The 23527-nt window shown below is 46.6% G+C and overlaps 1 protein-coding gene across 3 annotated transcripts in view; it reads left to right on the top strand.

Moving 5' to 3' along the window:
* LOC146805541 (ATP-binding cassette sub-family C member 5-like) overlaps positions 1 to 23527 on the top strand; it is a 1766780-nt gene that overhangs the window by 1502574 nt on the left and 240679 nt on the right. The window lies entirely within an intron of this gene.

Below are 23527 nucleotides of genomic sequence, written 5' to 3'. Positions count from 1 at the left end.
CCCTTAAAAAGGAACTTAGTTGATTGGCTTATACCCAATTGGCATAGCCTAACTTACTTGAAAGTCCCTACTACATGATATCAGGGTTTCTCAAGGATGTTAAGTGGTAGTGCCCCCCTCAGGGACTGCAGCACTATTTGTGCCACCCTGAGTGGGATATGGTAAAACATGACACCCAGTCTGGCACTGCAGTTTGAAAGTGCAGTTTTAAACTGCTAACTTGACTTTGCCATTTTAATCAATGACAAATCCAAACTCCCTTCCTAATGTGGGTAAATCCGCCCTGCATTTGACCTATTGAGTACTAAGGCAGGGTGCAGCACATTGGAAAGTAGAACATGTGGTTATCGTGTTCTAGCAGTATAAACCCACAATTATCGTTTTTACTGAGAGAGAGATTGGTAGCCCCATTGGCAAGTCCCGGGTTACACGCTGACAACTAAGCTGTGCTTACTTCTGAATGGGACTACGAATGGTGGTACTTCATAGTATCAAATAACTCATTACATTAATCCCAACTTGATGCCAAGTGGAAATTAATGTAACTTGTTGCCATTTGCAACTTTCAAATAGTTGCCACTCTGTTGCCCAGTATTCCCGTGGCCATTTGTTGAGGCTGGCCATAAGAGAGCCTTCTGCCCTCCAGGGGAGACTTATGAATGACTGGCAGGAGATGTAACAATAGAGGCCTACCTCTGGAGAAGGTGTTACCTCCTCCTGGCAGGAAACCACACAGATTTGTCCTAGCAAGTAACTCTAAGTACCTGCATTCCACTGTGACAGTTTTTCTTGAAAAAGTTTCTAATTCTCAAATTCGTTGAATTAGCCAATGCTTGTTCACGGTTATGTAAAACGTATTGATTCGTTGGTTCGTGTAAAATCCATATCTGCGGAATCCTCTAGTAGATATTTGGTCTCCAAAATTTCATAAAAGTGTACTGTATTTTTATACATTGGTGATGGATTTCTTGACTGTTGGGTTTCTTTCTTCAATTGTTTAGGTGCTGTTTAAATGCTTTACACTTGTTCCTTTGTCTAAGTCTGACTGCTCAGAGCTACAGCTCCCCAAAGTTGAGCAAAGGTTTAACAAACAAGATCTGATTCGTCCTAAAGGGGTTGGTAATGTATTACACGGTGAGGTCACTCAACCAAACCATATAACACTCACCATTTCCTTACATTGGTGTCCTGCAGTGGGATCCAGAACTTGTGTTTACAGTACCATATAGTTGTTGAGGTTGGAATCACTAAGAATCTGCCAAAGTATTCTTTGTGTTTCCCAACCAGTTGTCAAATTCCATAGTTGTTATAGATACCGTTTCAAAGAGTTGCAGAACTATTGTGACAAAGTTTTTAACAGGTTTCCAAAGTTTTCAACAGGTTTCCAAAGTTTGAAAAAAGGTTTCAAAAAGTTTCTGGAAATTTGGGAGGTCAATTTTAAGCCAAGAAACATAGAGCTTGAAATGGCCAGTTTGGCCACCCTCAAACGGAATGAGCTGAGGTAGTTGGGTAGAGAGAGATAACTGTCAATATGGTAAATTAGGCAAGGAAGAATGCCATGGTGAGGGCCCCCAAGTCTTGGTAGGAAGCACACGGAGATCCACCAGCAATGGAAAAGGAGATACCTCAAGGTAGTGGGGAAGGAGGGTAAGAGGAGTGAATGATGTCCTCAATCCCAACACCAGGCCAAGGGTGCCCTCTCAAGCAACCAGTGTGAGGAGCATCTACAGGTGTTCCCTTCATTAAGAAGTGACAGCCCTGAACAGGAGGCGAGAACCCTGGCCCTGGAAGCAAGGACGCTGGCCCTTGAGGAAATAAGAGCCAGGCTGGGCATGGGGCACTGGGACATTGGTGGCAGCAACTATCGGACTGAGGTATTTAAGAGGTGCGTCAGAGGTAAGATTGACCAAAGGGATTTCCCTAGCTATGTCCTAGGTGATGACATAGACAATTGGCTAACACCCTACATGGGAGGTCTTATGATGAGGAAGGTGGGTACACAACACTGGGGGACATTACTCTGAGAGTTAGTGCCAGTTGGTGCTAGGGATAGACTGCTTACATTTGAAAATGAGGTAGCAGAATCCTACCCATACAGAAAGTCAGCACTTGTAGAACTCTTTGGACTCATTCCTGAAGTTCATCCCCACATTGTACCCCATGTGTGACTACTAGGCACTGGTATAATAACTCTGAATTATCCTGAGCCCTTTGAATCAGGACGGAGTGCATGTGTTCTGACCCTTAAAAAGATACATGGTTGATTGGCTTATACCCAATTGGCTTAGCGTAACTTACTTGAAAGTCCCCAATATATGGTACCAGGTGTTCTCAGTGTCCCCTCTGGGAATGCAGCACCTTTTGTGCCACCCTCAGTAGGATAAGGTAAAACATGGCTCCCAGTCTGCCACTGCAGACTGAAATGCAGTTTTAAACTACTAACTTGACTTTGCCATTTTAATCAATGGCAAATCCAAACTACGTTTCTAATGTGGGTAAGTTGCCCCTGCATTAGGCCTATTGAGTCTTAAGGCAGGGTGCAGAACATTAGTGAAAGAAAAAACGTGTTTAACATGTTCTTGCAGTAAGAATCCAATATAGTCATTTTCACTGAGAAAGGGAGATAAGTAGCCTTATCTACGAGGAACCGACTGCAGAGCCCGACCAGCGCCTTGACTTTCAGACTTCTCCGACCCTGATCCACATCCACAGCAAAGCTGAGATCCGTGGAGGCGACGAGAGACGTGGGACTGGCTACCTGGGAAAATTGGCTACTTGCTTCCAGCGCAGCTTCTGAGGCATCCTCGAAGTTGTGCTCTGGGGATTGAGAAGCCCCAACCCCGAGCACCATCTGCACCGAAGATCAGCCCTCCACACTCCACGAGTTCTGCGTGGGGCCCTTCTGCATTTTCCTGCTCGACGCGTCTGTCCGGTTGCTTGCCCGTTGGCTAGTGACCTCTGCGACGACGAACCTTTGACTTTCAGACTGGCCCTTGCTTCCCTGTGAAAGAGAAGCACCTCAGGCCTTCCTGGTCTGCAACAGAAGCGAATCCTTCATTCTGCGTGGGTTGCGCTTGCCAAGGCTTGTTGTGTCCCGACTCGACATCGACGCCGCCGACAGCAAGAGCCCTCGTGGGACAGCTCACCTCCTGGTTCTGGTCGCCCTCGACGCCTCCTGGTACCCGTGGCTGCTGCGACAAGCTTCACCTCTTCACCTGCATCTTCACGACATCGCCTGGTTCCTTCCTGGTCCCTTCCCGGCTCCTGGCTGGTGACCTAGACTCTGTCCCCTCTGCTTGCAGGTATCCTCCTTCTTGATTCCATCCTTGGAATCCACCGGACACTCTTCACTGACTGCATCTTTCTTCAGGCATCCATAGGAGTCGGCGACGAAACCCGACGCAAGTTCACACCTATGCACCCGCAGCCCGTGGGCTAGGTAACTTGAGTACTCCGGTGCTCACAAGGGTATTGACTATCCTAGTGTCTAGTTTCCAAGTCTCTAACTCCTAGTTCCTTCCGAAGTGTCCTAAAACTCTTAATTTCTAAATACTACTATTTCTATCGACTTTAACGCATTGCGCGTGAGTGTTTCCACTCTGCACCTGAATCCCGTGGGCCTCCCACTTCCTAGCAAGTGATAGGATAGTGTAGCCCCAGCGATTCCCTAGGCCTAACCTGTGTTTGTGACTGTGGTTCTTATACCACTTACTTAGTATATGGTTTGCGTGGCCCCTAGGGCCTAACTGTATTACTTACCTGTGTGACTTATGTATGCTTAAATAAGACTATGTTGTACTTACCTCGAATCTCATAAAGAGTGCTGAGGGTATTTTGACTAGAATAAATACATCCTATTTTTATAATATATCTGTTGTGGTGTCCTTTCATTTGGTATTCAAGGGGTTGCAAATGGTATAGCAGCTGGCTTCACATGCCATACAGAGTTTAGCCTAAGACTGCTCTTGTCCATGCTACCACTAGGATAGCTGGTCTATAAGGTTGACTTTACAACCAATCACCATAAGGATTGTTTGGACTGATACAAGGTGTACACTAGAACTAGTGACATCATATATCAGGCCAACTTCTCACATTGGTGAGCAGCGGTTGGGATCTGAGCTTTTCTGTTGTGATACCATTGCAATCTTAAGATATCAAATTGAAAGATCACAAGGATATTTGTAAGGTATATATAACATAGCTTATAAATACTTAAGTTCTACTGAACTTAGTTGTTGTAGGTTGAAGGGCCTAGCACACCCTGACCCTCAAGTGGACTTAACCAGAGAAGCAGGAGAGGAAGATCCCCTTCAAGGGAATCTATCCACTCCCATGTCTCTAATAGCTCCAATGCCTCTTCTCACAGGGGAATGACTTCTCCACAGAGAAAAGAGCATCAGGCCAGAATGAGGGAAGTCAATCTGAGGATTGAAAGGGAAGAACTTGCCCTTGCCAAAGAGAGACTTGCTCTGGCCAGAGAGCAAAAGTTAAGTGGGTTAGGACCCACTGGTGGCAGCAATATCCCTAAGGATAGAGACAGGGCCTATGATAATAGAAACCTGAGCAAGATTGTCCCTCCCTACAAGTGTGGGATGACATCCACAAATGGATAACTGCTTTGGAGAGGGCTTGCAAAGTACAGCAGGTACCCCAAAGTCAGTGGGCAGCTATCTTGTGGCTCTCCTTCTCTGAGAAAGGTAGAGACAAGCTCCTCACAGTTAGTGATGAGGATGCTGACAATTACACTGTCCTGAAGAGTGCTCTGATTGATGGGTTTGGCCTAACCACTGAACAATACAGGTTGTTGTTCAGGGATACCCAGAAGACACAGACTCAGGACTGGACTGACTTTGTAGATTGTGCCACTAAGGCTTTGGAAGGCTGGTTATTGGGTAGTAAGGTTAAGGACTATACAGGATTGTATAATTTGATCATGAGAGAACAAATCCTTAACAACTGTCAAAACCAGCTGCTGCATCAACACTTGATTGACTCTGACCTAACTTCTCCCCAGGAATTGGGAAAGAAGGCAGATAGGTGGGTCAGGACCAGAGTTAGGCAGAAAAACCAGAACCACGGCGGTGATCAGAAAAAGGCAGACCAGAAGGGTAATGAGCAGAAATCAAAAGACCAGAAGTCTTCACCAGGCCCCCAAAAGGCTCAGGGGGAGGGTGGTCCCAAAAAGGATAAAAAGAAAGATGGCCAAAAGAAACCTTGGTGTAACTATTGTAAGTCCAATTCCCATTGGTTTAGTGAGTGCACCAAAAAGGACAAGCCCCCAACCACCATTGCCCCTAAGGCAACTGTACCCCCTAGTCCAGCTGTAAGTGGTGGTTCCCAGTAAAAGGGTGTAATAGGGTTAACCCTGGGAACTGAAGTGGATTCTGGCCTAGTCAGAATACCCACTCAGGCTGTTCTGATCTGTGATGGGGACATAGCTTTGTCCTCTACTATGGGTCCCAGTAACCTGGGCAAGTACAGGCAGACTCCTTTGATCAACCAAAGAATAGCTCAGGCCTACAGGGACACAGGTGCTAGTGTCACAATGGTGACACCTGCCTTTGTGGACCCTGGACAGATCATGCTAGGTGAGAGTTACCTAGTGACCAAGGCTAGCAATGCCACTACCTCCCATAGTGTGGCAATTGTTAACTTCTCCTGGGGAGGGGTAACTGGCCTCAAGAAAGTTGTGCTGAGTTCAGATCTTTCTGTAGAGTGTCTGTTGGGAAATGACCTTGAAACTTCAGTGTGGGCTGAAGTGGAGTATAGGACCCATGCAGAAATGCTGGGAATAGATGCACATGTCCTTGCTGTGACTAGGTCACAGGCCAAAAAGTGCAACACTGAACAAGTGCTGGATCCTGGGACAATGGACCAGACACAACCCAAGAGAAAGAGCAGTAGGGTTAAGGCTGTGCCTTCCCCCCTGCCTCAGGTAGAGAGTCAGCCCTCACAGGAGGATGATTCTGAGAGCCCTGAAGGAACTGTCCTAGAAGAACTGGAACCTGACCAGGTTGAGTTTCTTGGGACAGGGGGACCTTCAAGGGCAGATCTGAGGCAGGCCCAATTAGACTGTCCTTCTCTTGTACCCCTCAGACAGCAGGCTGCTGCTGAGGCTGCAGGGAATGCTCAAGGTACCCACAGAGTGTATTGGGATGAAGGGCTGCTGTACTCAGAGGCTAGAGACCCCAAGCCTAGTGCGTCCAGGAGGTTGGTCATACCATTGAGTTTCAGAGGCTTCCTTCTTACCTTGGCCCATGATATTCCCCTTGCAGGACACTTAGGCCAGAATAAGACCTGGGACAGACTTGTCCCTCACTTTCACTGGCCTCACATGTCAGAAGATACCAAGGAGTTTTGTCGCTCCTGTGTCACCTGCCAAGCCAGTGGCAAATCAGGTGGCACCACAAAGGCCCCCCTCATACCACTACCTGTGGTGGGGGTCCCCTTTGAGAGAGTGGGGATAGACATTGTAGGACCAATGGACCCCCAAACAGGATCTAGGCACAAATTCATACTGGTGATAGTGGACCATGCCACCAGGTATCCAGAAGCTATACCCCTAAGGACCACAACAGCTCCTGTTGTGGCAAGGGCCCTACTTGGAGTGTTCTCCAGAGTGGGCTTTCCAAAGGAGGTTGTCTCTGACAGAGGTGCCAACTTCATGTCAGGATATTTAACTGCAATGTGGAAGAAGTGTGGTGTAAACTACAAATTCACTACACCCTATCACCCACAATGCAATGGGCTTGTGGAAAGATTCAACAAGACCCTAAAAGGGATGATTAAAGGTTTACCAGACAAGCTTAGGCGAAGATGGGACATCCTTTTACCTTGCCTTCTGTTTGCTTACAGAGAGGTCCCACAAAAGGGGGTTGGCTACAGCCCTTTTGAGCTTTTGTTTGGGCATCCTGTAAGGGGACCCCTGTGTCTAGTAAGGGAAGGATGGGAGAGACCTCTCAGACAACCCAAACTGGACATAGTGGATTATGTACTTGGCCTCCGCTCCAGGATGGCAGAGTATATGAAGAAGGCTTCTAAAAACCTTGAGGCAAGCCAAGAACTCCAAAAAGCTTGGCATGACCAAAAGGCTGTGCTGACTGTGTACCAGCCAAGACAGAAAGTGTGGGTGTTGTAGCCAGTGGCCCCAGCAGCACTCCAGGACAAATGGTCTGGACCCCGCACTATTGTTGAACAGAAGGGAGAAGTCCCCTACTTGGTGGATCTTGGGACTCCCAGAAGCCCCCACAGGGTGCTTCATGTCAACAGGTTAAAGGCATATGTTGACAGGGCAGACATGGGCTTACTCATGGCTAGAGATGAGGGGCAGGAGGAAGAGAGTGACCCTCTCCCAGAACTGCTGACTCAGAACCCTGATGATGGTTCAGTTGATGGTGTGGTCTTTTCTGACAGCCTCACTAACCATCAGCAACAGGACTGCAGACAAGTTCTACAGGCCCACAGACATATGTTCTCTCTGACCCCAAGTCAGGCAAACTGGTGCATCCATGAGGTGGACACTGGTGACAGTCTGCCTGTGAAGAGTAAAATCTACAGGAAACCTGACCATGTCAGGGACTGCATAAAGATTGAGGTACAAAAGATGTTGGAGCTGGGAGTCATTGAACCTTCACAGAGCCCTTGGGCTAGTCCTGTAGTCCTTGTGCCAAAACCTCACACCCAAGATGGTAAGAGAGAGATGAGGTTTTGCGTGGATTACAGAGGTCTCAATGCTGTCACTAGGACAGATGCCCACCCAATACCTAGGGCAGATGAGCTCATTGACAGATTGGCCGCTGCCAAGTTTTTGAGTACATTTGACCTGACAGCAGGCTACTGGCAAATCAGACTAGCTGAGAATGCAAAGGCCAAAACTGCTTTCTCAACCCCAGGAGGACATTATCAATTTGTGGTAATGCCCTTTGGCTTGAAGAATGCACCTGCCACTTTCCAAAGGTTGGTGAATCAAGTCCTTACAGGTCTGGATGACTAATGTGCAGCTTATCTTGATGATATTGCTGTCTTTAGCTCCACCTGGGATGATCACCTGGTCCACCTGAGGAATGTTTTAGAGGCCCTGCAAAAGGCAGGCCTCACTATCAAGGCCACTAAGTGCCAGATAGGGCAGAGCAAGGTTGTGTACCTGGGCCACCTAGTAGGTGGGGATCAGGTTCAACCACTGGAGAGCAAGATCCAGACCATAAAGAACTGGACTCCTCCAATTACCCAGACTCAGGTCAGAGCTTTCTTGGGCCTGACTGGGCACTACAGAAAGTTTGTTAAGAACTATGGGTCCATTGTGACACCACTTAATGACTTGACCTCTAAGAAGATGCCAAAGAAAGTTCAGTGGACAGTAAGCTGTCAGAAGGCATTTGATGACCTGAAGCAGCCCATGTGCACTGCACCTATTCTGAAAAGTCCAGACTACTCCAAAGAATTCATTGTCCAGACAGATGCTTCTTAGTTGGGTGTGGGAGCTGTTCTTTCACAAATGAATATAGATGGTCAAGACCAGCCCATTGCTGTTATTAGTAGAAGGCTGACCCCTAGAGAGAAACGTTGGTCAGCTATTGAGAGGGAGGCCTTTGCTGTGGTTTGGGCCCTGAAGAAGCTGAGGCCATACCTGTTTGGCACTCACTTCAAGATTCAGACAGACCATAAGCCCCTCTTGTGGCTAAATCAGATGAAGGGTGAAAATCCCAAACTTCTTAGGTGGTCCATTTCCCTATAGGGGATGGACTTCACAGTGGAACATAGACCTGGGACTGACCATGCCAATGCAGATGGACTCTCCAGATATTTCCACTTAGAACATGAAGACTCAACTGGTCAAGGTTAGTTTAATGTCCCAAAATTTGGGGGGGGGGGTGGTTGTGTAGGAGAGTAGGGTCTGCTTTCTATGTTCACCCCCACTTTTTGCTTTTGCTTCACTGGTTTTCGACTTAGATGTGGCTGTGGGCCTGCTAATCAGACCCACAGCCCAGCTGTTCTCTCTCTAAATCCACACTATGTACTTTAGGTACATAACCCAATTGGTAAGGATCACCTTCTAGGGCCCTGTACAGTGTACCTTAGGTACCCAGGGCATAGGTGTACCCTAGGCCTACCAGGGGCTGCAGCATGTATTATGCCACCCCTGGCTGGCCTTCCATTATGACACAACTGGCTGATCACTCAGCTGGGGCAAGGTCGTGTAATCACCCCTTGCTTAGGTGTAGTATTCCTTTACCTACCTTATATATAGACACATGGGTAACCTATCAGTCACTCCTATGGCAGGCCTTAACAATCCTGAAGGCAGAGTGCTTGGTAACATGTGAGATGGTGCTCTAGCATGAGCTGAGCCTGTCTGTAGCTTTCAGAACCATGTCCTTATAGCTGTTCTATGATATCGCCTACCATATACTCTTAAATTGCCTTATAATCCTCGCGGTTATGGTAACTATGGTTTGGCTTTATCAAAACATGTTGTGTAAGGTGTCTAACACTTTGGAATACTACCCCCACACCATTTCTGGCGATGAGGATAGTATTCCTCCCTTCTAGAGGGAGAAGACATGTGGAAGACCTACTACCCGGTTAAAGTTAACCAGAGCCCCAGCATCACAAAATGGATGCAGCTGCCACAGACACAAGTCTGACCTCCTGCTGCTGGGAGTCCTTCCAGCGAGGGAGGCTTGGACAATAGGTTTCCTGCCTTGGGAGGTGCTAGCACCACCCTAGACAGGCCTTAGTGTATTGGGGCAGGGAGGGATGAATGAAACGAGACACTGCCTGGTGCACACAAGGTGTCCCATGCATAGTCCAGTTCAAACTGGTGCTGGGGCACTCCAGCCCCAGTCCTGGCGCGAAACTGGACAAAGGGAAGGGGGTGTAACCACCCCCCTCCCTGGTCCCACCCATAGGAGGGACCTAGCAGGTAACCCAGCCCCCCAGATTAGTATAAGACTGGGAGCTGAGTCCCTAGGACTTTGGATTATCCTGATAAACTGAAACTTGAACAGAAACTCTGGTCCTTCGACATTCGACTACGGAAGAAGACTGAAGAATCTCCCTTGTGGCCAAGGAGTGGCCACCCTGTGCAAACAGGCACCATCAAGCGACCTGCTGTTTGCTTTGCTCAACGTTCTACGAGGAACCGACTGCAGAGCCCGACCAGCGCCTTGACTTCCAGACTTCTCCGACCCTGATCCACATCCACAGCAAAGCTGAGATCCGTGGAGGCGACGAGAGACGTGGGGCCGGCTACCTGGAAAAATTGGCTACTTGCTTCCAGCGCAGCTTCTGAGGCATCCTCGAAGTTGTGCTCTGAAGATTGAGAAGCCCCAACCCCGAGCACCATCTGCTCCGAAGATCAGCCCTCCACACTCCACGAGTTCTGCGTGGGGCCCTTCTGCATTTTCCTGCTCGACGCGTCTGTCCGGTTGCTTGCCCGTTGGCTAGTGACCTCTGCGACGACGAACCTTTGACTTTCCACCGCTGGTTTCGCTCCTCCAGATTGGCCCTTGCTTCCCTGTGAAAGAGAAGCACCTCAGGCCTTCCTGGTCTGCAACAGAAGCGAATCCTTCATTCTGCGTGGGTTGCGCTTGCCAAGGCTTGTTGTGTCCCAACTCGACATCGACGCCGCCGACAGCAAGAGCCCTTGTGGGACAGCTCGCCTCCTGGTTCTGGTTGTCCTCGACGCCTCCTGGTACCCGTGGCTGCTGCGACAAGCTTCACCTCTTCACCTGCATCTTCACGACATCGCCTGGTTCCTTCCCGGCTCCTGGCTGGTGACCTAGACTCTGTCCCCTCTGCTTGCAGGTATCCTCCTTCTTGATTCCATCCTTGGAATCCACCGGACACTCTTCACTGACTGCCTGTCAGCATCTTTCTTCAGGCATCCATAGGAGTCGACGACGAAACCCGACGCAAGTTCACACCTATGCACCCGCAGCCCGTGGGCTAGGTAACTTGAGTACTTCGGTGCTCACAAGGGTATTGACTATCCTAGTGTCTAGTTTCCAAGTCTCTAACTCCTAGTTCCTTCCGAAGTGTCCTAAAACTCTTAATTTCTAAATACTACTATTTCTATCGACTTTAACGCATTACGCGTGAGTGTTTCCACTCTGCACCTGAATTCCATGGGCCTCCCACTGTCTAGCAACTGATAGGATAGTGTAGCCCCAGCGATTCCCTAGGCCTAACCTGTGTTCGTGACAGTGGTTCTTATACCACTTACTTAGTATATGGTTTGCGTGGCCCCTAGGGCCTAACTGTATTACTTACCTGTGTGACTTATGTATGCTTAAATAAGACTGTGTTGTACTTACCTCGAATCTCATAAAGAGTGCTGAGGGTATTTTGACTAGAATAAATACATCCTATTTTTATAATATATCTGTTGTGGTGTCCTTTCATTTGGTATTCAAGGGGTTGCAAATGGTATAACAGCTGGCTTCACATGCCATACAGAGTTTAGCCTAAGACTGCTCTTGTCCATGCTACCACTAGGATAGCTGGTCTATAAGGTTGACTTTACAACCAATCACCATAAGGGTTGTTTGGACTGATACAAGGTGTACACTAGAACTAGTGACATCATATATCAGGCCAACTTCTCACAGGAGCCATCCAATTGTGGAGTGTGCCAGTGGTCACGCCCACACAGTGGTACACTCTTGCCACTCTTGGTGAGAACGGAGCCCCCATTTACATATTTAGGTCCTGATGAATGCCCTGGACCCTCCTGGGCCAAGACGACCTCTAAACACAACGGTTAGGAGACACTAATTCCCCCACCTACCGTCACCTGCTTTTAAACATCATATAGTTACCTTTCACATTAAAAAACACAATGAGGATAAATATAATGATTTTTAATCTCACTCACTCATACACGGCCCCCCACTTAGTTTAGAAGTGCATCCCTGTCATCAGGTGTATGCCCGCCCTCTATCAAACCAAGGATTTAGAGGGCGAGGACTGGTCAATGATGAAGCATGACACCAGGTGGTGTGTGAGACCAGTCCGTTACTTTTTGATGGATGTCCCCACTCACAATATAACTCAAACCTTATAGTAGTTATCACTTTAGGAGCAGCTCTTTTGTGGTTAAACATTCATAGTTGGAGGCTGCTAGCTCCTAAAACCCTGTGCCTCTTGTTCCCTCCTCCACACAGTGTGGAGCTCATGTGTTTTTGAGTCCCCCTCAATGACATCTGTTAGGCAGCCACGTGGGCATCTCTGCACACGTTCACAAAACACTACTGTCTGGACAGCCATGTCCGGAGAGACGGCTTCTGTGGCCGTTCTGTGCTCCAGGACTTTCTGATGTAAACTTGGTTCGCAGACCCACCTCAGGGTTGGTATTGCTGCGGTAACTATTCTAAGGTAAGGAATCTATAACTAATTGTCTCTTTCAGATGAGCAAGTTCTTACCTTCGGTAACGATATATCTGTAAGAGACATAGATTAGTTATAGATTCCTTACCGCCCCACCCCTCCTCCCTGTTCTGCGTACTGACTTTTAGGGTTAGGGAATCTCTTTCAGGGCCCTGGTTTTGTGCAACAGTGGTCAGTGTCTTGCATGGCTCTGCTCTTCTGGCGTGGAATATCGTGAAAAAGAACAGTCAGTGAGCCAGGGCGGCGCCTAAGTAGCTACCGCAACATTATTCCTGCGAACACGACGCCAACGACGAACGCGGAGCTGACCAACTCCACCTTTCGGCGCGCAGGAGTACTGCTGACGAAAATATTCTCAGGATCCAGTCTGAAGCCTGGGGGCAGTTCTAAGGTAAGGAATCTATAACTAATCTATGTGTCTTACAGATACATCGTTACCAAAGGTAAGTAACTTGTTCATTAAGTCTGAATTGATGCCGAAGTCGAATTTTATGTAACTTGTTGCAACATGCAACTTTTTAAAACAATTGCCACTCTGTTGCCTATTCTTCCGTTGCTCATTTACCAAAGATGACTATGAGACAGCCTTTTGCCCTCCTGGGGAGACATGTTAATGACTCCCAGGAAAGGTAACAATAGAAGCCTGTGACTGGAGGAGGTGTTACCTTCTCCTGACATGAAGCCTTATGGGGTGTTAGCCTAACATGCAAGGTTCAAAGGGGAAGTTGCCTTTGAATAGCAAGTAGCAAGCACAAGCGGGCATGGCAGCCCTATTCTGTTGGTAGACAAGCTGATAGCGGGGAAAGAGAGGGGAAATCAGTTGCCAAACCATTTTTTTCCTTGGGCGCGTAGCCCATATGTAGCCACACCCCAGGGGTGTGGGCCAATAAGTTCTCGGGACCAAGAGAGGGATTTTATAATCTTGAGAGTGGGCATAATAAGGCTCTCTGTGTTAGCTAGATGGTACACTTCAGAAGAAGCTGTCGTCAGCTGGGAGGGACTCTTGTAGTCCATTGACTAGTGACCGTGACCACCCCTAAAGACATATTCTGGGCATAAAAGAGACACCCCTGGCCCTGAGAACTCAGGTCATGCTTGACTGAAAGAAGAGGACTGAAGAAGGGCTGCTCCACTGACCAGCTAAGAAAAGACTGCACCGAAGTTGGACAGCACCTGCTGCTTCTTGGGTTAGAGAAGGAAAGGACTGTGGCTGCTGTGTCCTGCTCATGGAGAAATCATGCCTCAAGCCCAGTGTGAAGCAGAGTCAGTTTCCTGACTTCCTGTTTGCAGCACAGGCCACAAAAGCTGTAGAAGCCTGCTGGAGCGAGTTGGTAGCTCAGAATGCCAGTTTGCTGCTCCTTGCCGCAGTGCAACTCAAGAGACCAGGAACCGAGAATATATGACGTTACAACGCATACATTTACAACGCATGGCTTTACAACGCAGTTTTTACATCGCAACATCCTTTACAACGCATTCCATTACATCGCATGACACTACATCCCATTTTTAGAAACTACCTTTACAACGCATTCCATTACATCGCATAATACCTTTACAACGCATACCATTACAACGCATACCATTACATTGCATTTAAGGTAAGTATTGGATAGTATAGGGGTAAAAATTACTATTTGAACTCCAGTGGGTGCTATAGTAGGATAAGTGAGTGGATAGTGTAGGGGTAAAAATTACTATTCTAACTCCAGGGGGTGCAACAGTAGGGTAAGTGTTGGATAGTGTCGGGGTACTATGCATTGTAATGGTATGCATTGTAGTGGTATGCGTTGTAATGCCTGCGTTGTAGTGACATGCAATGTAGTGTCATGCGTTGTAATGGTATGCACTGTAATGCCTACGATGTAGTGACATGCGTTGTAAAGGATGTTGCGATTTAATGACTGCGTTGTAAGTGTAGTGCAATGTAATGACTGCATTTTAAAGGTTGTTTCCCGGAACCGATGCCCCGAAGTTGCTGGATCTGCGGGAGTCGTCTGGGAACAGCATGGTCGCCCAGAAGGAAATGTATTGCTAAAAGAAGGAAACTGCTGTGCCGGGCGACACGTAGTCCAGTGGTGACTGGACGTCTGCTGATCCGGAGAAGACATCATGGGACGTTAACCCCTGTGGCCTTAATCACTGCACCAGGACCAAGGAGTAGCCTAGAAAGACCTCCCGTTGACTGCACAACATCTTCAGCATCCTGTATCCCTTCCATCAGGACCGCCCCATAGAAGTCAGTGGCAAGGAGCCACTGACGCCGGAACTGGACAGAAGACTGCTTTTCTGAAGAAGATAACTGTTTGTTGGACTGTGGTGGTACTCTTGACTGGCTCCCTGCCGGAGTTGGTCGTCCAAATGAACTCTTAAGTATTCTTGAAAACGTTTCTAAGTTACAGATTTGATTGAACTTGCCAGTGTTTGTTCGTGATTAAGTGAAAAGTCTTGATTCTTAGTTTCTTTTAAAGTCCATATCTGTGGAACCCTCTGGTGGATCTTTTTGATTTTGTTGTCCACAAATCTATAAGAATTTACTCTATTTCTATAAATTGGTGTTGAATTTCTCAAGTGTCGAGTTTAATTTTTCAGTTGTTTTGGTGCTGTTTAAATGCTTTTTACACTTGTCCCTTTGTGTTTGTCTGACTGCTCAAAGCCATAGCTACCCAGGGTTGAGCTGAGATTTAACAAATAAAACCTGACTGATCCTGAAGGGCTGGTAGATGCAGTGAAGCCACAAAATCACACCATATAATACACCTCATTTCCTCATACCTATTAGAACATTCCTGGATTTTAGGTGCCAGAGCCTTTGGTACCTAAAATGTTTATGGCTTAGTTTTACTACCAGGCACAGTCAACACAAATGATTTAAAGTAAGTGGTATGCAAAATATTTTTGGTGTGCGAGTAATTATTGCCAGTGGTGTTGTGCAAATAATAGACTGTGCAGCTAACAATAATTACAGAATTTCAGTGGCTTTCCACGTTTAATTCGTAACCTTAACTGTACTTTAGCGATGATTTTAAAGTGAGTTTCATATTTTTTTTCAAAATATACTATAAAGTGGTATAATCAGTCTGAACCACAAATTCACATGAACTTTGTTTTTTTCAGTGAGTTGCTGGGATTTTTTTGATGACATGATACATCCATTTAATTTGAAATGATTCTCCTCCCGAAGGCCTTGCCCAGTTGGGGTGGTCTGCTGTGCCGGTCCCACGGCTTGGCCAGTGCCCAGCCCGCTGCAAGCAGCCATTCCATACTGCGCAAGCCCTTCGGCTGTGTACAGTGGGAGTGGGCCTCAAAGCCTAAGCTGCATCAGTGATAGGCATCTAGTATTCATTGTTAGTTACCAATTACACACCAACATCATTTAAATACCAGTGTTTAACAAGCATTGGTAATACATCTGTTTCGCCTATGTAATAAAAAACAAGCTGTTATCATCAATCATTTCCTGGGAGAAGGAAAGAGCTCCCTGACAGATAACAGGGAAGAACAGAAGATGTGGCACAGCGGCCAGAGCTGCTGACTCGAGAGTTAGGAATCCCAGTTTGAGTCTCAGCAGCGCTGCTGCGCAACATCCTGTGATTCTATGCAAATCACTTGATCTCTCCGGGTGATAAATTGTTATATAAATATGCTGCAAGAGTAAAAGGCAAGACTTTATGAAACTATAGTTCCACCGAAGCAGATGTTAACAGTATTTTGGCAGCGGGAAACTGATAAGAGAAGCACGAGTGGAACAAGCATTGGTAAATGCAGGAAAGAAATGGAGAAAAGGTAAGTGGCACACACAGGAACCAATGAGATGCCAGGAAAGAGAGGAGGCAGGATGTAAGTCCCATTAAAGTTTATATTAAAAACAAAAGATTTTTCAAGCACAGCACAAGTACCCTGCAGGCGAACCCTAAAAATGGCCAAGCTACTGACAGCGCATACTATAATGGTTAGTGTAAAAGGACTATTATTTGACTTTAAAATGAACCGTTTTTGAGAGTGGGGTAGTGTTTTTTTGTATTTTTTTTAAACTTGTATTGGTTTGTAATTTTTGCAACAAGAGTAGGCGAAAGCAGCTTGAACTTGCATAAAAGAAAAACTGGAGAAAAAAATAAAGTAAAAAATATTTATGGGTGAAACTTTTTGTTGTGGTCTCTCAGCAGCTTATTCTGATTCCGGGTGTTTTGCTGCTGGTACCACCCTAATTTTGCACCTAAGAGTGCCATTCTTTCCATGTTCAGATCTACATCTTGTTGCTCTTCCTGCAGTAGGTTAGATGGAATGGTAGCAGGACATTGGTGACAAGTAGCCTTCCTTTTATTCTGGCTTTCTCTTCCATCATGGCTGATGTCATGTCTGATCCCTAACATAGCAGCTAGGTTTTAAGGCTGCTTACGTGTTACATTTTCAAGCTTGGAATGTGCCTATGTGTGACATTTACATGCCCTATGCGTGACACTTTCTGTGACAAGATGACATGAGCAGGGAAAAGATAGCTATGATTAATATCTATCCCATGTAGGCTGGGGTCATTGTGTGACGTTTCTGAAGTACTTAGTTTAGGTACACAATTGATAGTGCTGTGATGGAGCAGAGTATCACTAAAGTCTGCACAGCCAGTCTATGCAGCCTGGCACTCTTAGCTGCAGGTGATGGGTATATGGGATAATGTGACCTACAGGGCTTGATGACTTGGCATAGGTGGTCCATGAACATGCAGAGTATGCACCGGATGAAAGTGGAGGTCTATCATATTTACTGCACCTATCCCTGTGGTCTTTACTGCTCTCGTCTGCCTGATTGTCAAAGTATGACTTAGGGAGGTGACAGTGGCAGCTCAAAACAGCAGCGATTGGCAGTCTGACTAATGGCAACACGAGGATAACCTGGTAAGTTCAAATGAGAGACCTTCATGAGTGGAGCTGCCCCCGTATTCTATTCTACTGGTTGTATGTGAGTGCGAGACTGACTATAAGGCACTGGGGAAGGAAAGCAAGTACTCAGCTAAAGTGCTCAGTAAACATTCTGGGACACATACCTGACATATTCTACCCACCGCTAAAAGGAAGAGTGAAACAAAATGTCTTCCCTTCCACTCCCGACCCTTGACCTACCAAACTGACATATGTATCCAGCCTTGTTCTGTTTTTATTTTGTGTTCTGGTTCTTATAGGTATTTAGTGGCTATAAACAAAAGCTTCAAGTTTCAGATTGAGGATGAGCCGATCACTCCCAACACAAGGCAGCCTGAAAGCTAGGTCTGTCCTAGAAAGTGCGAAGAAAACACTTTTTTTACTCTGAAGGCCACGTTCTCCAATAATTAATTGATAAACATGAAAACATTTTAAGTGTCTTTAATTTCATTTGAGCTGCAGAGTAAACTATCTTGCTTCCTGCTTTTCTTCTTTACAAAGATAGACACATAGATACTGTCAGTCACTCCAATCCACTCCCTCGATGATACAGATAAAAAGGGTATATTTAATATCAGAGCAGTCTAGTAAAGTGAACAAAATAGTATATTACGGAACACTTTGTGTACAGCCCTATACGCGGTCTCCAAAGAAGGGCACTTGCAGAACCCGGCTTTAAAGAGGTGGCATATTTAATATAATAATCGCAAAAGAACAGAAAGTGCAAGAGTGTTTGGGGAAATGTTGTCACAGGGATACATAGGGCCCGATTCACAGAACAAACTTAAGACAAAATCCTAAACTTAGTACCATTTTGGTATTCACAGAATGCACTTACTACTTCTGGTATTCACAGAATGAACTTACTACTTTTGCGATTCACAGAATAAACTTACTACTTTTGCTATTCACAGAATGGATTTACGACTCCTAACTTTACGTCCGCACTCGGGCCGGAAATTCCGGCCCGGAGGCGGAGCTTCCGGCCCGGAGGCGGGGCTTCCGGGCCGGAGGCAGAGCTTCCGGCCCGGAGGTGGGGATTTCGGCCAGTGAGCAAAAGTAGTAAGTTTATTCTGTGAATCGCAAAAGTAGTAAGTTCATTCTGTGAATACCAGAAGTAGTAAATGCATTCTGTGAATACCAAAATGGTACTAAGTTTAGGATTTTGTCTTAAGTTTGTTCTGTGAATCGGGCCCATAGGCTTTAGCGCTGGTGGCACCTGGTGCGACAATCATTTTTGGCGCTCCCACACCCCATGACCGCCTCCACAGATTCTCTCACTACCACAGGGAAAAAGTGCCCCTCATCTCTCCAATAAAAAGTTATTGCTAAACACAGCGGCCCCCTCCTGAGGTCAGCGCCCCCTTCACAGGTCAGCGCCCTGTGCGGCCGCACTGGTCACACTGCCCTAAAGCTGGCCCTGACGGGAAGCAGAGCAAATTTTAAAGTGCCAAGTCTAAATATTAAAACCGCGCTTGTTCCCAGTGGTTTGATGTAGACAGCAAGTATAGTTCTGTACCGATAGCACATCATAAAATATATTGCCAGATAGAGGTCTCCTTTTTAGGTCTCACCTACGCAGCGCGCATGCGCTGCATAGGCAAAAAGACCTTTAGCGATCGCTCGGCTTTTCAGCCAAAAACGTGCACGCGTTGCAATGCATTCAATGGCAATGCGTGCACGTCTGGAGATTCACTTGTGGGAGCGAGCGGCTGGTGCCATATCTTATCAATTATCGCGGCGCCAGCCGCTCGCTCCCGCAAGTGAATCGCGCAGGCCCCCTCCCCCTGCTACCGCGCGAGGTGCGCGCGCTTGTAGCCAATGCGTTGTCACCCATAGGTGACAGCAGCAATATCCGCCAAAAGCCGACGCACGTAGAAAGGCTATCACTCTACCCACATTGCATACATCTGCAGTATATATACATATAATCTCCCAGGTACTGAAAGGTATACAAAGCAATCGGGATCTCATAGGGCCCAGACCCCCAACAAGAAAGCCTCGCACAGGTCTGTCAGGGGGAAAATGCGTAATTTCTCTTTTTTTAACACCGGAGAGTGTGCCAAACAAGTCTAAGAGCTTGGAAGAGGCAATAAGTGATTTTTCTTTTATGTAACTGTATCGATACCCAGGTAATTCTACCTTCTTCATGAGTGATTTAACAAAGGCTATTTGTTCTTTCAGCACCACCCATTGTATCTCGATTATTCTGGGATAAATTAATCTTCACTAAGACACTGCTTGCGATCCTTGTTTCCAAAACTTTCTCAACATGTTACTCCCATTTGCTTCATTATAACTGGTCTGTTCAGCGACTCACATGTATGGCCAAATTATAGATTTGGTTAACACACCGAAAGGCTCTGTTTCTACTGCTGTTTCCTTGTAGACCTCTTTTTAATTGACTGTCCTTTGCCAGGTACTCAAAGTTATAGTTCGTTCAGCTGGTTTATGCACAATAAGGAGAATATAATGAGCAACCATTAGACCTTTTCTACAGTCCACTTTGAACAGCTGATGTACCGATGATGGCCCCACAGCCGAATACACTGAGGGGCTTATTTTTGCCAGCCCTCCACCACTGTAAGACCAAAAACGTGTGAGGTGCAAGCAATAATCCATGCGAACTAGTGGGATGGGAAAGCAACAAACCACGTGGGATGGAGTCAAGAAAAACGAGCGACGCAACAGAGCAAGCTGACAACGAAGGAAGGAGCACCTGTGAGGGAGAAGAACCACAAACATGTACCTCCAATACAAGCACAACAAACGGAAGGACGCCAATAAAGAGATTAATCAGTGCTTAGGAAATACTCCATAGAAAGGAGAACACACACAAACATGAAGTGACGCCTGCATGAGCTGACCAGTGAGGAGCAAGGAATTGTCAATGATGAGCAAGCCAACCAAGAGTAAGTAACGGGCAAGCTGAAATCCCCTTTTTAGAGTATTTTTTTGTTTATGAAGATACAATTGGTCGGCACCTTAATGACAGCGCATGTGCGCTGCCTGCAGGCTTGATCTAAAAAGGATTACAAGGCCCACTAAATATAGAACAAGCATTTGCAATGCAATAGGTCTCACATTTATGTGAGTTTAAGCTATTGGCATTGTAAATGGCAATGCCTTTTATTTATGTTTCTAAAAAGCAAAACAAAACAAAAAAGGCATTGTTGTTTAGAATGCCAATAGCTCAAACTCGCGTAATTGCGAGACCTATTGCATTGCAAATGCTTGTTTAGCTCAGCTTCAGCCGTCTGCTGTCTACATAAAAGCTGATATCAGCCAGGGCACATCAGATTTAATAATACTCATAGGATCATGAAATATAGCAGGCCGACCCAATTGTAAGAAACTGGATGTAATAGATCCAAGCCATGGAATATATCTTCCCTTATCACAGTCCAGGCAGTCAGACATTATTTGTTGGTTCAATGTTGCCTTTGGATTAGTCCAAATTTGCAACAAAAGTTTTAGAGGAGCGACCCTTATGCTAGCCTCAATATATCTCAGCCCAAGCTCCTCATAGCACAGAAAATACTGATAGCAGGGTGGTTGGGAGAATAAGCTGTGGCAGACGCGCTTTTCTTCTGTCTGTAGGGAAACTGCCTTTGAATACCTCCACACACCAGCGCCGCAAGTGGCCCCTGAGACGCACTGCTGTTATAAATTGCCAGAAGATGTGCTATTAGCTTTCTCCTACCAAGAGAATAGGATTTAAAAGAGCACAGATGGTCAGTATGTATTTAAGAAGTCTAGCCATGATATTGCTATTCCAGGTTCCAGGGGTGGCTCATCCATTTGAGCGGAGGAGCATCAACCCACTTAATTGCCCCAGAGACAAAAAATAGAATGGTAATTAAGTTAATTCAGAGTGTCAGCATGGGCGGGGCCTGCTGAATGGCAGCAGTGGTGGCCTGCTTGTGCACTAGTTTATAGTGTGCATGTCTCTGTGGCCGGCCTTCTTGCGACGGCCAGCCTGACATGCACACTCTAAACCTCTCAACCCAGCTGTCTTAGGCAGTTGAGTTGAGAACCTACACAAGCCTTACGTCTCCTTGGGAGTGGTGAGAGAGTCAGCTCCCTCCAATCCTGGCACTGCTCTCAACAGCATGAGAGCAGCGCCAGGATTGGTTAAGCCCAGCTAGACATGACTTCAGGAACAGATCAGAGCGAGGAGGACGTGTCTCCGGAAAGCATGGTAAGTACCTTTTTGTTTATTTCTTTTGTGTATTTAATTTTATTGATTTTTTAAAATGTATTAACCGGGGCTTTAAGTGGGATGAAAAAACTAGGGGGTCTCTCAAAGGGGCGTGGCCTATGTAATTAAGAGCGTGGCTAAAAACACATAGGGTAAAAATCTGTGCTTAGCAAAGTGTGCCGCTTGTATTTTGCTGTTTCTGTCATTGCATCCAGATATATGATACAAGTAACATCATGCCTACAACAAGTCAGGACTATTGGCTTTGTCAATGGTTGTTAGTTGCATAGGATAAATAAGCAGCAACTATGGCTAGTATATAATGTTGAAAAAGCTTTCACTTAAAGCCCTGGTGACACCACGACGATGTTGCTGCTCCTGCGTTTCAAAAAGAGAAGGCGAAATTCAGAGAGAAAATTAATCTCCTTAAAGGATTTCCCTTCCCCTACAACACTCACCTGGCATGACGTCATGCCGTAACTTCTCTACTACTGAGAAGTGAGCAGTGTGAGCAGGCGCTCATCGATGTGCCTGCTGTCACTGCAGCCGGACAAAAAACGGGCTGCCTGTGCCAGGGCACAAAACAGAGCCCGATTGAGACCCGTTTCGAGGCCCCCTTTAAAAAACTGCCGGTGCTCAGCACCTGTGAGACCCAGCCCACTTAAAGCCCTGGTATTAACCCATTTTCCCACTCTTTCAATCACCGTACTTTCCGGACACCACTGCCAGGTTTCAGACTAATTGAAATCGACCCCAAGGTATTGGAAACTATTCACCGCTGATGGAACATTACTGTTACGGTTACTGGGTCTCAGGTTACATTTCTTACCACTGCATGCTATAGGATGGGACTTACTATAAATAATATCCATCTCCAAGTTTGACATAAATGTGGCAAAGGACTGCAGTAACCGCATGAGGCTCCGGGTTGTCCGAGCTAACAAAACGGTAGGCTGACTACTTTTAAACTAAAAACCGTTTTCTTTTTTTTTGAAAACACAATATCAGTTTTACAAACGACTCCTGTGTATAATTGCTCCTGGCGTTGCGAGACAGCTTCCCTTGAGAACACCCTGGTATCACACTCCCAGCCAGCCAGCATTTGCAGGACAGGGACGTGTCCCATGCTCACTGTGCCATTGGACTTAAGCTGCATCATACTGATGAGGCCCAAATGAGCAGAAACTGGTCTGGGATTGCTTGTGTTCTCTTCTGGACTGCCAAAACGCAGGCTATTTGGAATTCAACAGCAACTCATTCTTAGCAGCAGAGAAACACATCTAAAGTGAGATGGTTGGGCAATTTAGGCAATGGTACTAAATGCCTCCAGCAGGTTAGACGATGGTGATAGCATTCCTTTCTAAGTGATGGACAGTGGCAGGCTTGAAGATGTTCCCCTCCCCTCATGTCCTGCTTCAACTTCATGTGACTCTTAAAGCACAGACAAGCCAGTGCACTCCGATCAGAGATCATATGACATCACTGGCACCCTGGACGGAGTCTTGTAGTGATGGTGATTGTAGGAGAGTAGGGTCTGCAATCCTATGATCACCCAGATTTTTTGCTTTTTGCTTCATTGGTTTACGACTTTCCCTGGATGTGGGCCTGCCAATCAGACCCACAGCCTAGCTGTTCTCTCTCGAAATTAACACACATGTACATTAGGTGCATCCACTAATTGGAACTGGGCCGCCGTATCAGTCCCTGTATCAGCATACCACAGGTATCCAGGGCATCGGTGTACCCAGGGCCTACCAGGGGCTGCAGCATGTATTATGCCACCCCTGGATGGCCGCCCAAATCTGACACAACTGGCTGCACGACAGCTGGGGCAAAGTGGTGTAATCACCCGTTGCTGTAGGTGTAGTATTCCTATACCTAACCCTAGAATGGACACATGGATTCCTATCAGTCACTCCTATGGCAGGCCTTATCAATCCTGAAGGCAGAGTGCGGGGAATCATGTGGGATGGTGCTCTGGCGCGAGCTGAGCCCGTCGACGGCTTGCGGAACCAAGTCC

Source organism: Triturus cristatus, chromosome 8 (assembly GCF_964204655.1).
Source record: "Triturus cristatus chromosome 8, aTriCri1.1, whole genome shotgun sequence".
NCBI lineage: Eukaryota > Metazoa > Chordata > Amphibia > Caudata > Salamandridae > Triturus > Triturus cristatus.
The sequence above is the reverse complement of the archived record's forward strand: the minus strand, read 5'-3'. Positions and strand labels throughout refer to the sequence as shown.